Source organism: Magnolia sinica, chromosome 16, assembly GCF_029962835.1.
Source record: "Magnolia sinica isolate HGM2019 chromosome 16, MsV1, whole genome shotgun sequence".
Taxonomy (NCBI): Eukaryota; Viridiplantae; Streptophyta; class Magnoliopsida; order Magnoliales; family Magnoliaceae; genus Magnolia; species Magnolia sinica.
The window spans coordinates 64,235,530-64,251,965 of record NC_080588.1 but is presented as its reverse complement, the minus strand read 5'-3'; the positions used below and the strand labels follow the sequence as shown (position 1 = coordinate 64,251,965).

The window sequence follows — 16,436 nt, the reverse complement described above, 5'->3', positions numbered from 1 at the left end:
TATAAACATTGTATTTTCCCTTGTTATGGATGAGGGAGACCCATCTACTTTTTAGGAGGTTCTTGATGACTTGAATGCAGAAAAGTGGATGGTAACATGTAGGATGAGATGCATTCTTTATACAAGAATGAGACATGAGAGCTGGTGGAGCTTTTCGTTGGGCGTAAAGAGATCAGTTGCAAGTGGATCTATCAGAAGAAACAAGATGAGTATAAGGCTAAACTGGTAGAAAATGGTTCTGCATAGATGGAGGATGTTGACTTTAGTGAGATTTTCGCACCTATGGGCAAGCAGGTATTTATCAAATTTATGTTGGCGATGGTTGCATAATACAATCTTGAATTAGAACAGTTGAATATTAAAATTACTTTCCTACATGGGGAGTTGGAAAAATAGATTTACATGAAATAATTAGAAAGATTCGAGGAACGAGAGTTAGAGAATAAGGCTTGCAGGTTGAGGAAGTCGTTGTATGGTTTAAAACAATTGCCTAGCTATGATACAAAAAGTTTGATTCTTTTATATTGAGTTAGCGGTTTACTAGAAGTGAATTTGATCATTGTATCTACTTTAGAGCACCGAATGATGAAGAACTCATTATTTTGGTATTGTATGTTGAAGATATACTAATTGCTAACTTAAACATGTCTGAGATCAAAATATTAAAGGCTTAGTTATTAAGGATATTTGAGATAAAAAATATGGGGTTACAAAGAGGATTCTCAGCATTGATATACATGAGAACAAGGAAAGAAGTAGGCGATGGTTGTCTTAAGAGAAGTATCTTAAGAAGGTTCTACTCAAGTCTAGGATGGACAAGGAAAAACTAGTTAACACTCCTCTATGCTGCTCACTTTTAGCTTTCTTTAGAATAATGTTTTACTACAGACAAAGAAAAGTAGCGTATGTCTCGTGTTCCCCACTCGAATGCAATTGATAGTTTTATGTATGCTATAGTCTATACAAGATTGGATATTTCACATGCAGTAGGTGTTATGAGTATATAATATATGTCTAACCTCGTTAAGCAATACTGGGAGGCAATAAAATGACCACTTCATTATATACGAGATAAAACGGACTATATCTTGATATTTGAAAAATGAGGAGAAATTGGTAGGTTATGTGGATGTTGATTATGCTGGAAACGTGGATAACAACAGGCCGACTCCGAGTACTCACTCGTGTTAGAGGGTGGAGCAATCAGCTGGATGTTGAAGCCTTAATATGTGGTTGTTATTTCCACAACTGAAGTGGAATATATGGTGATGATAGAAGCATCCAAGGAAGCGGTTTAATTGAGAGGTATGATAAATGAGTTGGAGCTTTAGCAGGAAGCCATGCCTGTGAATTGTAATAGTGAAAGCGCGATCAATTTGACGAAGAAATCGGTATACCATTCCCGAAATAAGCATATTGATGTGTGTTATTACTTTATTCGACAGATGCTAGAGGAAGGTGGTGTTACTATTGAGAAGATCTACACGAGCATGAACTTGATGGATATGCTTACGAAAGTTATTGTTACAGAGAAGTTTAGGTTTTGTTCAACTTCCTTGGCTTGATGAAAGACTAAATAAAAATAGAGTATGCACAAGAAGTAATGATAAAGTTATGATTGAGATGATTAGAGAGGGAGGAAGCATCTTGGAATTGTAGAGCATGGAGATTGAAGCCATCGTGGAGATTGTTAAAATTGGTGCCTTTCATCTGTGCTAAAACAAGGGAGTTCGATCGATCAATGGAAGCCACGATCGAATAGAAGAAATCTCGAATTTTCCAATTACCTCTCTAGATAGTTTTGGACATGTTCGATCGATCGATCGAGATAATTCTAAAAAATCAAGTTAGCTCTCTGGACACTTTTGGAGCATATTCGATTGATTGAACATTGTGGTATTGATTGATCGAACGATTGTCGGTTGATGTCGATCGATCGGTGATTAGATTGACGATGCATGAAGTTTCCATGTAAGTGTGCGGTTTTGTTTCTAATTCCGAATCCGGAGTTATATAAACGGGTGTAACACAAGATTAAGGTATTGGGAACTTGTTCTTAAAAAGAGCTAGAGTATTGAGAAGGTTTTTATTGAATTTTTGTATATGTAAGTTGATCTCATCTCTTATAATTTGTTTTCATAGTTAATTGCTTATCGCTTTATGTCATGATTTTTTCCTGCAAGGATTTTTCCATGTAAAAACATATGTTCTACGTTATTGCTTTGTTATGTTTTACTATTACTTGTTTGATTCGACTCAAGGTTGCTTTAGCACCCCCTAACGGTCGTAACTGCAAAATCAAGTGGATATCCCAATCCTAACAATTTATTCATGACATTTGTTTGTGGAATTCAGTCTGTTGACTACTATAGATGATGCGTATAGACCAATAATGCTCTGCCAGAAAATTTTCCACACTAGGTTGATGGGCCATTGGATTGAAAATCCTTTTGTTGTGGTCCCTGGCTCGTTAGTTGAGCTACTACTAAGGTTTAAAGTTTTTATGTATCGTCCCATGTTACAGTTATGTTGGCCCACATTGGCCCCAAACAGCTTCATACCGTGGTGATACGGCCAATATAGGCAGTATGGGCAGTTGTCAATGGGACACATCCCTGCCAGGGCAACGATCGGGGCTTAGGCAATGTGTATAATGTATGAAATGCATAATATATGAGTGAAAGGAACGTCTCATATCCCGTGTCAAGCACATGAGCATATGGTGTAATAGAGTTTGAATTTTCACAAGCACGTGGGTTCGACAAATTGAAAAATTCCACTCTATTTGGGTGTTGATGGGCTAGGTTTGGGTCAGGTACATAGGTACCTATCTTCTCAGTTATTGAAGAAAATTGCATGCAGCATACCCATGTTAGGCTTGAAATAAATACTCACTTATTCCCTTACCTACCAAGGGGCATTGCAATGCATGCATACCTATGTTTAGCTAAACTGATTAACTGAGGGGTGACCCGTGGCCTATACAGGAGTCATGGGGACCTGCCTAGGCTTATTAGGGAATCTTTAGCTCTAGATAGTGCAGGGTTAGGGGCTGATTAGAAGAAGGAAAAATAAGGTAAGTGAGGGCTAACTTCCTTTGGAGAGGTTGTTGTTTTATTATTATTATTAATTTCTCCTTTTCTAGGCTGCTTTGGGATGCGTTTATCTGTATTTGGGCTCATATGATAGGTGGGGCCCAGTCTTTTTGTGGGGTCCTGATATTCTTCATCAAAAAAAATTTCATTAAAAGAAAAAAGCCCATTTCGCTACTCCTGTTTCTGCTTGTGTTTGGCCAGGTTTGGATACCCATTGGGTCTGCCTGACCCATTGACATTCCTAACCTTTTTTTCTACCCAGTCTGTGCTCATTCATAGGATTCCTAATTTGACATAGTGTGATAAGGTCATTGATCTGATCGCGTGGACACTAGGAAACTGGACCCAAGTCATTTTTGATCCGCAAGGGCCTATCCTGGCTGCACATCTTAGATGTGTTGTTGGATGTGGCCCACATAGTTGCATGTTCGGATTATTCAAACGTCCATATTAAGGGTGGAAATGATGATGGGCCATGGGGGTCAACCTGATCTCTACCCAGTAGTAAAAGGCTCAGACGCAAGTTTAACAAGAGTCCAAAGAGGTGGCAATAGGCCTGGTCTAGGCATATCATGGTCAGCCCAAGCCTTAGCCAATGATTAATCAAGCTGAGATATCAGACCTGGTTCTGGCCCGTTTACTAATTAGGCCTACACTCTCAAGCCCAATCCCTACCCGTAACAACATAAACCGGTCTGTTATTGTGCTTGTCTGAGGCATGGGCTTGTTGTTGTGCTTGTCTGAGGCCTAGTAACAGCTGAAATATGAGGCCCAAAAAAGGTCCACGGCCTATATTACAGGGTTGAGACTGACCCGTACTGGGCCAGCACCTGAAATCCAATGGGCCAGCCAGGCCGTGCCTGAGCCCAACCCAACAGAGCCTGCCTGCTATGCAATTTTCAACTGCATACATAGAATCGAATGGATAATGGCCCAGCTGGTGGGATGCGAACTATCGTATTGATGACCATCCAATATATAGTTAAAGGAAAATGATCAGCCGTCCAAATTTGATAGGCAAAACGGATGGTTCAGATTATCCAATCTGTCTGGTTTTACAAGGTAATGGTCCATCCATGAAGGGCCCCACGGCTGGCCTATAGTGTATGAGTTGCTGGCATGAGCGAACCCAACCTGCATTGTAAATGACTGGACCCTATGAGAGCACTGATTGATCACCTCCAACGATTGTAGGTTAAGTAAAAATACAACCTTCTTCCACGCCAAGTTGGAAACCAAAATTCTGAAAGCCCTGGCCTGATCAATAACCAGCACTCAACATTAGACCTGGCCCAGAACCCAGGTTTGGGCCTGATCTGTGGGCCAGTCTGAAGGCCCGATTAAAGGGCATGTTCACAATAGTCCCACTTGATGAATGGCCATGATCTTTCACACGAGTCGCAAACAGCCTCTTGTGAATTTTTCCATAAGAGATTGATCAGATACATAATCTTTTTCATAAGTCATCATACCATCATTATTATACCGCCAACATGTCACATATGTAGAATATCCATATCATCAAAAAGGTGGGCCAAACCATGACAGGCGTCTGGTATCAAAATCAAGCCAATCCACTAATCCATTGCGACACAATATCAAAATGGATTTCAACCGTATGATGCAATGTATTGGTTTGGCCCACCCAATGAATAGATTGTCCTAATTTCATAACGGGTAATGATCATGGTGGTATATATTGGATTTTCACATGTGACATGTTGGCCAGAAATGATGATTATACCATAACTCATGATGCAGTCGTTGTAACTAATCATTTACCTTTCCAATTTTCCATAAAAGGGTACCTGGCCCTAAATGGCAACTGGCAACTTTCGGTGACTTTCCGTTTTCAGCCTTGTTTAATTACTACCTCTTTTACCGAAGGGAGTGGCCCACCCTTTTTTTCTTTTTCCCGTTTACCATCTTTGTTACCCGACACGAGTTTTTTTTTTTTTTTTTTTTTTTTGATGGCTTTCACAGGGAGTTCCTCTAACCTAAGGCTCTTTGGGCCCACTGATTTGTCCATCTGAAATTCAGCGTGTCCATTAGTTTCACCAGCTGATTTAGGATGAGAACCTAAATCATGAGGGCTACAGCAGTAAACAATGGAAATGAAAACACCCACCGTTGAAACCTTTCTAGAACGAAGGGAAAGCCTAGATATCAGCCTGATTCAAAACTTCTATGGGCCTAAGAAGGTTCCAACGCTTGAGAGTGGATTGCGTGGTGTGTTCACATCAACAAATACTATATTCCCACCATGACGTATGGGCCTATGAGGTGGGCACTACTGTGATGTGTGTCAAACATCTCCCCATCAGTCAGATGCACCATTTCATGGTGGACCACGGGCTTAAAAATCAAGTCAATCAATGACTTGGGTGGGTCACGCCATTACAACAGTTGAGAGGGGTTACTGTCAATTAAAACATTCATAATCATTTATTGGGCCCGCTGATATGTGGTTCACAAATCCAGCCCATCCATTGTGTGTGTCCTACTTGGATGAGGGGTCAGACCAAGTTTCAGCCACATCCAAAACTCAGGTGGGCTCCACCAAGTGCTTTTATATGTTTTAGGCATGTCTTCACATGATTTTAGATGGTATGACCCACCTGAATTCCATAAACGGCTGATTTTTGGGATATCCTATAAGCTTAAGGGGACCCATCAAATGCACAGTGTTGATGTTCGACACACATCATGATGGGGCCCACATAGCTCGACCTCATGGGAAGTTCCCATGAGGTCGACTTCATTGTGCCATTTCCCATATATGGAGAGAGAGACACGCCGTTCATCCATTTTTAGAGATTATTTTAGGATACCACAAAAAATGAGGTAAATCCAAGGCTCAAGTAGATCACATAATAAAAAGCAATGAGGACAGTGACACCCATAGATGAAACCTTCATAGAGCCCACCATGATATTTACTTGCATCCAACTTGTTCATATAGACACATAGACCTGGTTGAAGGGAAAACACTAACACTAGCCTGATTAAAACTTCATGGCCTTCAAAAGTTTCCAATGGTTGGTGTTCCAATAGGTGGTCTAAATTCCTCTGACCCAGTCTTTCTGGACTGTTTGTGCCCGACCGATTAGATTGTTCATGTTTCTTCCAGGCCATGGGCAGATCTAATCTTTTATCCTGATCATTGACGTTCGCCTGTCTTGAACCCTTCCCCTTCTCCTGAAGCTTCAGCAGTCCAAGTCCCGGCAATTCCAGCACCACCACCAATATGTAATAGCGGCCCCGTCAAAACAGTTGGCCCATGAGTATTTGTATTATTTCTGCCAGAATTTTCAAGGGAGGTACCGTCGGCAATCAGAAAGGAGGCCAAGAAATCAGCTTAAGCAAATCATCTTCCATTCCCCAAAATCAAACTATTCCTCAAGCCTACCCATGGAATGACTGCTCAGATTCCAAGCTAGCTGTATAAGTGACTGATTGGCACTCATACCGCATAGCTACCCCTCTGATTTCGATCGTTTTTTTTTATGTCATCCATTTAAGCTTTGGATTTGCGAATTTTTTTGACATATTCCCTAAAATAATATCTCAAAATGGATAGAATGTGCGGATATAATACATACATCATGGTGGGGCCTACAAAACTTAGGATGTGTTTGCCTCATGGAATTACATGGTATTAAGTGGGATGGAATTGACTTTTTGCAATAAATGCAGTTGCCGGTGGATTGTCTCTTAATGCCATGGGAGTGAGCTAAACAACTTTCAATCTCAAAAATCGTGTTTAAAAACTATGGTGAGAAGTAAGGTGGGGCTTGCCTTGATGTTTGTGAGTAATCCACGCCGTTCATCCTTTTTATGAGATCATTTTAGGACATGCTATCAAAAGTCAAGCAGATTTAAAATTCAAGTGAGCTATACGAGAGGAAAGAGTGAGGAAATAATTTCCTACTGTTGAAAGCTTCTTGAGCTCCACCTTGATGTTTATATGTCATCCCAACTGTTTATAAGTTCATTCTTGCTGGAATGAACTGACAATATAGAAAACTTTATCGTGATGCAAAACTTTTGTGGCCATATGAATGTTTCAATGGTGGTCACTCAATCTCCACTGTTTTCTCTTGTGTGCCCCACTTGAGTTTTAAATCTACCTCATTTTTAATCGCTTATCCTAAAATGATCTTGTAAAATAGATAGATGGCGTGGATTCCTCATGAATATCAAGGTGGGCCTTACCTCTCTTTCAGCGTAAAACTTCCTGGCTTATGCTTTTAGGAAGAAATCCCACGGATTTCAACAAATCCCCGTTGAATTGCGGAAAACCCTCCTTAACCTTCCCTACTCCATGCATAGGATCCAATATTGGATACTGACGGTGAATTAAATAGGAATAATTTTTTAAACCAAAAAATTTAAAGTTCCATCCCATACTATCTAATTTCATGTGCCAAACACTTCCTTAGTGACATCAACACACCACCGGTGTACCCTATGCAATTCGCTTTCCCAATGGTCCGTTTTCAATCTCCACTGTTTTGAGTCGTGGATCCACCCCCATTTATTCTAATATGAGCCGGCGAAGCGAATGGACATATCAGATTTCAAGGGAACATAGTGGTGAACCCAACAGTTTTGAGCGTGGGCCACCTCCGCTCTTCCTGTACACGTGCTATGTGAAGGCATGTCCTCATTTAGTAGTGCACGCACGTGCTTAAAGGCAGCGCTCTTTTTGTTGGTTTTCAGTCATAGGCTTCCATCATGCTTCTTAATGACCATAGGCTTTCACTGTGCTTCTTTATTTTTTAAAGTATTAGATACCTTTTGATAGGTTTCCTTTTATAGGCCCAGTGTAAATTATTGAATCCTATACAGCTATATGTGGCCCATTGCTGTCTCTATCGCACCCTCACAACCATTGAATTAAAAAAGAAAAAAAAGAAAAAAGAAAAAAAGATAAAGAGTATCTATGTGTATGTGTGTGTATACTATAAGGTGCAAAATATATCACTGAAAAATGTGGTGTAATCAGCTAATGTGAACATAGCTGCATTTGGACTGATTGGCATCCACATCACCTATCTGAACTGTCCATTAATTAGACCCAGTCCTACTTTTTATAGGTTGCTTTTAAAAAATAATGTTGATTGTATGAAATAAATGGATGGTCCGGTTATGGATGTTTAGGACGGTCCGACTGACATGATTTTAGCTTAATAATGAAAGAGGAGTGCATTGGACCTAGTGGACGGTCCAGATATGCTACATGAATTCTAACAAGTGAAGGTTTTCATGCACTTAGTCCACGAGATCATGCGAAGGGTGCTACGTAGGGGCTTGAGTAAGATGGACGATGGGTTCACAGAAAACGTGCTGACATGGCACCCATGTGTGAGATTGGGCCCATTCATCACTAGGGGCTCACCATCAACTACCCACGATGAAAAAATCAGGCTGGCTTGCTTCCCAGGGCTGCCTAAGCGTGTAAGTTGAAATGGACACTGTCTTTTTTCCTATACAAGCACGTCCACTTGATTGAGTAAAACAGGCATTGTCACAATAAACTGTACCAAATGAACGGATCGGATCTACACAGGCATGCCATGATCGCACGTGTGTGGCAAGAAGCCAAACGAGCGAGTACACTTTGAATATACCTGAAAGTAAGCCTATCATAAGTTACGTCCGTCCACTATTTCTGAGCCATCAAATATTTTTGTTATGTAGCTGTGAGTGATGTGGCCTCTGTCTGTTTGTGTGTCATGCACTTATCTCGGTGGTGTCTACGCACATCCACGTCAAAACTATCATATTTCTTATAGAATGATATCCAAACATATCTTTTCTTTTGCAATTTATCTAATGAGAGGCCTGTTTGGATGCAACCATATCGCTTTCCAATCAGCATCTAAGCCTTTGTATGGGCTAAGCTGATTTTATTTGTCCCTACAAAAGCGATAGCATCACGGCTACACACGTGTGCAGGATTTGCAATCCACCAGAAAGTTCTTCTTCTTCTTCTTCTTTCTTTTTTTCTTTCCTTTCTTTTCTTCTTCTTCTTCTTCTTCTTCTTCTTTTTTTTTTCCATCAAATTCATAAAGATCAAGAAACATGGAAAAATAAAATATAAAAATCAGAATAGTAGAAAATTAATATTTAATGTGTATTAAACTTCTCGGCCTTAATAAAATATGGTTTTCAATACATCAAATGATTTCAAAAAGGAAATGTCGCATCCATTTTGGTGCATCACTAAGGGGTGTTTGGATCATAAGTTACTTAAGATCTACTTATGCCTCGAGTAGCGGATCTTAGTTTCTATTTATCAAGTTGAAGTAATTAAGTAACTTTAAGTAAAAATAAGTTACTTATAATTAATCTTAAACCAAACTTATCTACTGCTGGAAGTAGAAAAAGTAACTTATTTGGTGGCATGCAAACGAGCTCTAAGCTGTTACGCTCCATTAAGTGTGTACAACTAACATGTCACATGCCCATATGACATCTACGCCATCCAAAAGTTTGGCCTCACCATGAAGATCATCAGGTGGAAATATCAAACTGATCCATGTTAACTTGTATGGACTCCTATGACCATCCTCATCTAAGATCATGAATCACATACATAAGTGATATCATCAACTAAAAAACCAAAACCCTGAAGGACCAGCTACATACCTTGAACTATGTCAATTTGATGATGCACGACAATCTCCTATGCACTTGGGCTTGATGATGAATGGTTTGATCATTGCTCCTTGGGTCCTACAATATAGATGCTCTTTGGGTCTTGTCCAATTCTCTTTCCAAGAGTGTGCTATAGATTGGTAGCCTCACATGTTTTGAACTTGGATACGGAGAGCCATGAGTATCTATTATTTTTGAGGTGGAAAAATAGAAAATGAATCACTTAAATATAAGCTTAAGGCGCGTTACGATGTCGATATCTTTAAGGTGATATTCGCACCGTACTGGCGATTAAATCAATTTGCAAGAGGGTTACAGTAAATCCGCCTCTAGGATACAATAAGTCTCTTTTGCAAGACCGAAGAATGTGGGTTTCGGCCTGCAAAACCGAAAAACTCAACGCCGAATACACTTTTACAGCGTACAACTTTGACTTTTGTACTATTATAATTTACCTCCTGAAAATTGTTTGTAATTTACTGCCTGAGAATTATTTACAGTTTAGCGCCTGAAAAATTATATCTTTCAAAAAATCTTCCAAAAACGAAAATGGTGAAGAAGAAAAAGATGGAGAAGAGATTGTTGGAATTGTTAATTTGGATTGACCCAAAGATAGGTTTATATAGAATCACAAGAGATGCTTAAGGCCCTTTTTATGAAAAGACATCTTCTTCCATGGTGTTTTTTCATCAATGGTGGTGTTTTTCCAACAATGGCATCCCTCCATTTCAAATTTAGAAGATGCTTCCTTTACCAAGAAATATCACCATTCACACCAACAATCACCAAAGCCACAATTATTCTTTTCTCAAAAATAAAATTTCTTTTCTTCTTATTTTGAAAAAACCCAATAGTATCTCTAATATATAAGTTGTCGTTTACCTCTCACATTAAAAAAAACCAAACCTTAAGACTTTTTATACTTGCATGAAAGGTTTTTCAATATGGTTAGGTTTTTTTTTTTTAATTTTCTTTTAAAAGGTGGGAGTACACCACCTATAATTTTATTAGATAAAATAAAATTGGTTGCATGCACATTTCGAGTAGGCTCACAAAAGTAACTGGGCTATACCTATTGCATGTGCATTTCAGTTGAGACCTGCTCATTTAAGAATACATAGGTAATTTTAAGTTGCACCAAGATGAGTTTTATCGAGTTTCACTGTGTTCTATCAGTCAAATGAGGGTTTTCTCCATCGAGTCATGACCGGATCAATTTTCTGTAGTCCTGGTGAGATCTGGTCCAATGGATTCTGAGCCTTTTCAAGTTTTAAAACTATGATCATGGCTGGTAATTTTGTCAACCCTTTATATGGATCATGAAATTTCTCCATTTAAAAACTTATTAGTGCAGATGAAATGATGAGTAGAAAATTTCCAATACTAATTGTGCATATTTCAATACTTTGTCAGTACTCATGATTGCTAGTATGTGTCACCCATTAGTTTCCATGCATAGATAATGGTATGATGGTCAGATCCACCCTTCCCGGTCACCCTGCTACCTTAAATGAGCCATGCCACAATAATGACACTTTAAGATTGATTTTGACCTTTGATTTTTTGAGTTGGATGTGAGCCTATATAAAGGTAACATGAGTGTAAATATGGAGATAAGAATATAAAGATAACCTTTTTATGCTACCCTATATAAAGCAGCTTCCAGAACATGAACAATTTCAGTCATCAGTGTAAATATGGAGATAGATCAAATGGCCCCCTCAAACTGTAATTAAAAAATAATAATCTGTAATTAGCCGTAAAAACTCTTTATATTATTCGGATACTTCCCTCTACATATAGAAGAGCACAGACGCGTGACACATATACTATTCTGTGCGACACATATACTATTGAGAGAGAGGATATGAATAACATTCATGGTCTTTATAGATAATTACAGATTAGTTAGAGAATATGTGGGCACCTTCTATCCCTATCTCTACAATTAAACATTTTTACCACCTTGTAGATGCACACCTGGAGATGCTACAACATGCATTATGGACATACGTACGCTTGCTATATGCATTATTATTAGGCAACATTAGGGACAGTCACAATTGCTGCCTGTATAAGGTTGCACAAAATATCATGAAATTTAACAACATTTTGCTCCAAATTGGACTATTAATCATGTTACTTCATGATATTTGGTGCAACCAAACGCTCCCCAAAATAAGAGAAAATAAAAATGGAAAAAAAGGATTATCGGCGGTTGCTGTTATAATGTTTTCAATGTAGGTATGACGTTTTACATTCCAACGGTTGTCCTTTCAAGCAAAGAGTGTTTCTGAAGAAGGCTGTTACACACATGTGCATCCAAACTATAGCGCTACATGACATTGACAAGTTGATACCAACACCTTACAAGGCGGTTGAATTGGTCACCTACAGGTAATTAAGGTACCATAAATTGTGGCGCCATCCCATATTTTATACTTACATGCTACTTATGTAGGGTTCATGAAAGCTGTAAGGCCCACAACAAAGATCGATGCTTGACTGAACTTGCAGGTGTGGCCTACCTACCGAGCTTATCAGCTGATTTTTGAGAAGTATGATCTTCACGGACCTCTTAAGAAAGTGACAAGTTGATGGGAAAGATGGTGCAGTACCGTCGCCTTCATATAGGTGATCAGTTCTTGCATTGTGCCACAACAAATTTTCTTTTTTTTGCACGTCTATGCGCATATACACAGTTTCTATGATATCCATTCATTACATGCATTCGTCACACCCATTTAACAAAGTTTCTATGATATCCATTCGTCAATGTAGATGGCTCCTCGCACGGCAACGCAGGTGATTTTGGAGGTAGGGACTTCTGCAGGGGGCCAATGGTGAGCTGCTTTTTGCCTTCTCTGATGTTTATGGACAGGGACCCAATGTCTGAGAAGAAGGCTGCACAATTGTGGAGGGGCTCAGGATTTGTGTGGAGTGGATTTTTAAAAGGATTCAAATTGAAACTGACTCCAGAGTCTTTGTAGATATACTCAATTCGAAAGGAACTTCCAATTGAAACTAATGGTATTGGAGGGCCCATATTGAGTCTCTAAGGAAGGATAGAGAGGTCGTCATTGTCTTTGCCCATAGTGAAGTAAATGAGGTAGCGGATGCTTTGGCAAAACTAGAGAGCCTCACTCAAGAGTAGAGGGTCCTTGAAGAGTCCAGTCATCCCCACCTCATCTGGGGTTTACTATTTCTAAATTGGGTGGGTTTGGGTCAAAGTTAGAGAAAGATTCCGTCCACTTAATTTCATTGTAGGCTGTAGAGTCGATCATGATAGGCGACCTGAGGCGAAATTTGGGGGTTGCCTGAAGGTCCCCTTATTGTACAACCCTTTTTGTGAATAAATTTTCTTTTCTTTTCTCCAAAACAAAAAACCCCTCAAGAAGCAATAATCTAGGGCTGTCAATGGGCCAGGCCGGGGCTAAGAAAAATCAAAATTTTGAACTTTTGAATAGAGTTATCTAATGCACTCACCCATATATTGCAACTTAAAAAGATACTATTTCAACGATTTCCCCAAATGCATTCTGCCTATTAGCCTTACAATTTCACAATCTTATCAAGGGCTCTTTCAGATTATCATCATGATCATCATCTTTAGCCTTTCACCCAGCAATTAGAGGTAGGATATTAAATGGTTGATCCACAAACGGTTTAAGATAAGCTGCACACCATATGTTAACCTCCCTTTTTCTCCCAACCTCTTACAGCCATGACAGTGGTTCTGTGGTACAAAAGGGTGTGACAGTTGGCACATTTATGCAAGAGCCTATTTAGGCGCACATGTCAATTTCCTCCTTAATTAGATTAGTCCTGTACACAAACCGAGTTAGCTTGGTTAGCTCGGTCGACTCAACTCGAAAATGATCAATTCGACTCGGTTCGAAATTGAGTTCGAGCTGAGTCGAGCTCATTTTTTGAGCTTGAAAAAATTTCGAACCAAGTTTGAGCTTGCCTGAGCTCAACTCGACTTGGATCGAACCCCAACTCGAATCAAACTCGGATCGAACCAGTTTGGTGACTCGGTTACTTTGATATTGATGTTGCTCACCAAGTGTTTGATGAAATGACTCAACGAAGTGTCCGCTGGTGGCAAGGAAGGTATGTATATGAAACAAATACCATTTTTTCTTGATTTTGACATTGTCTACAAGGTGTTTGATGAAATACTTGTCAACAGTTGCTGCTGTTTTGCATACAGTAAGAAATTGAAAGTGCACTCCATATGTTTGTGAAAATGTCATACAGGCTCGATCTTGGCTCGAACTTAGCTCGAACTAGCCCAAGCTGCTGACCGAACCGAGCTGAGCTGGCTAGTCATGCTCGAGGACCGAGCCGAGCCAAGTTCGAGCTAGGGTCAGCTAATGGCTGAGTCGAGTCAAGCTGTGCCAAGCTCGACTCGGTTCGACTCGTGTACACCTCTAGGCCTGTTTGTCTCGCCAATTACCCCAAGTAATTTATATTTTATTATACATTTTCATGTTATTATTTGATGATGATTTGATATTAAAGTAATGTAAATCTGTCATTGTTATAATTTTACTATTGATAAACCAAAAACTAGAATCAATTGTAAAATGTAGATACAATCGGAATATTGATAAAATAATTTATAATCATTACACATTTTCTTTATATTATCGTGATAATTGGTGAAACAAGCATGCTAATTTGAATCCATAATCACAACTTCTATTAAGTCAAATGGTGATAATGCTAGCTTTTTTTTTTTTTTTGATAATGCTAGCTTCTGCCAATCCATCATCACCACCACAAGATGCCAACCTAATTAGGGATGGATGCAATATTGATTTTATGTATTTATATTGCAAAATGCCGGTCATCCAAACAGCCTATAAAGTACCACTTAATTCGAATGTAGCCCACCAAGGTACGGTTGGATTTTGCAACCGTGTGCTGTTCTTGGTAATGATAAAATATTGAAAGGCTGGATTTTAAACGTGCTCAAGGAGGAAAAAAGTGCTGAATTCTTCCACTCTTCTTCTCTGTATTGTTCCCTTTTAGGTAAGATGTCACTATGAATACGCACCTGAATAGCACTCTCTAGGTGTAGTAATTCGCAATTCAAACAAGCCCTAAGTTGTATCAGCAGCAGTTTGATTTGGCGAGAATAGAGCATAGAAAAAACAGTCAGAAAAAGAAAGATGAAAATGATGAGATGGTGGGAAATAAATAAATAATGCAAATGAGATGGTACATATGAAGGAATGCAAAGATGACGCGTGACAACACGTATATAGGGATGCCCAAAATAATGCAGATGAATATAATGATTATACACTTTGAAAACATAATTTCCTGAATATTGAAATAAGTAACTAAATGAAGGAAATAACTTAAATAAAGGTAAGAAATAATTTTCTTATAACAAATCAATGAAAGTGAATTGTCGGTAGAGAAATTACTTGGAAATGAGATTACTTGCTTGAAATTGAGATAGCTTGTTTCAATTGATTTGAAATTTTGGCATTGAATATAATTATTTGGTTGAAGATTTGATTGAATTTAGATAGTGATTGAGATGACTTAACATACATTGGTTTTATTTTACATTGATGTGTCACCTTCTGTCAAGTCTGATCTATGCACAAGGTGGGCTGCATAATAAAGATGATCTGGGACAAGAAGGAAGATGGCCCACTCATCAATCAGGGTACACCATTGAAATGAGTGGACAAATGGTGTTCTGATTCAATGTATGTCTGATGAATGGATTGTTCCAATTTTTACTCCAGGGAATCATCATTGGTTTAGTCTACTCTCCACTGAAGTAACACATAAGTGGAAAACAAAAAACGCCGTATGAGAGGCATAGTTCCAACACTTGAAAAATCGATTAGACGTCCCGTCTAATCCGGTCGAGACCAAGTCAACTCGATTTCATATGTAATAATTAAATTAAATATGTTTACAATAGTGAAAGTATTTAAATTTGTGTTATTTCAAATTAGTTAAAGATAAACCCAATTTGCATTCAACACCATTTGGGTTGTTTAATAGAGGTGTTGCCTCTTAGGATAGGTGTTGCGCAGCACGCCAACAACGCAGTGAACCGAGATCCAATCTCCAGTCTCACCCACAAACGATAAATAAAAAGAAATATATACTAGAAATAGAATCAAAGCATTCCAAACAAACCACAAGACAAGATATACGTGGAAAAATCCCAACAAGAGTAAAAAACCACGGATGCAAACTTCCACTATGAAGAAAAACGAAGATTATAAGGCAATATACTAACCTCCCCCTTGGAAGTAAAGAGAAAACCCTTTGTCCACACCTTAGAATTATTTTCCATACCCTAAAAAAGCGCCAAGCACACCTATTTATAGTTTAGGCAACTTCTCTTTCGCACATCTGCGAAGACCGACTCAAAAAACCGTAATCTGCATCAAATTTAGAAACGAATCTGCGTAATCTTGACTGGTTGAGCGGACCCCTCGACCGGTCTAGCATGGGCCATGACCGATCGAGCACCTCGGAACCCAAAAACTGATGCTCACTAGGCTTTGAGTCGAGCCAGTACACGACTGGTCGAGTGGGCCACTCGACCGGTCGAGTAGGGCACTCGACTGGTCGAGCGGGGCACTTGACTGGTCGAGCGGTCTCTAGATGTGGCTACATAACTCAACAATCTCCCACTTG

General features: G+C 39.1%; 1 long non-coding RNA gene across 1 annotated transcript; it reads left to right on the top strand.

Annotated features, from left to right (window-relative positions):
* The first annotated feature begins 12,246 nt into the window (after positions 1-12,246).
* Positions 12,247-13,144, top strand: LOC131229360 (uncharacterized). Its single transcript, XR_009163273.1, has 2 exons — positions 12,247-12,392; positions 12,540-13,144. It is a non-coding gene; the product is annotated as an uncharacterized LOC131229360 (long non-coding RNA).
* The last annotated feature ends 3,292 nt before the right edge of the window (positions 13,145-16,436 follow it).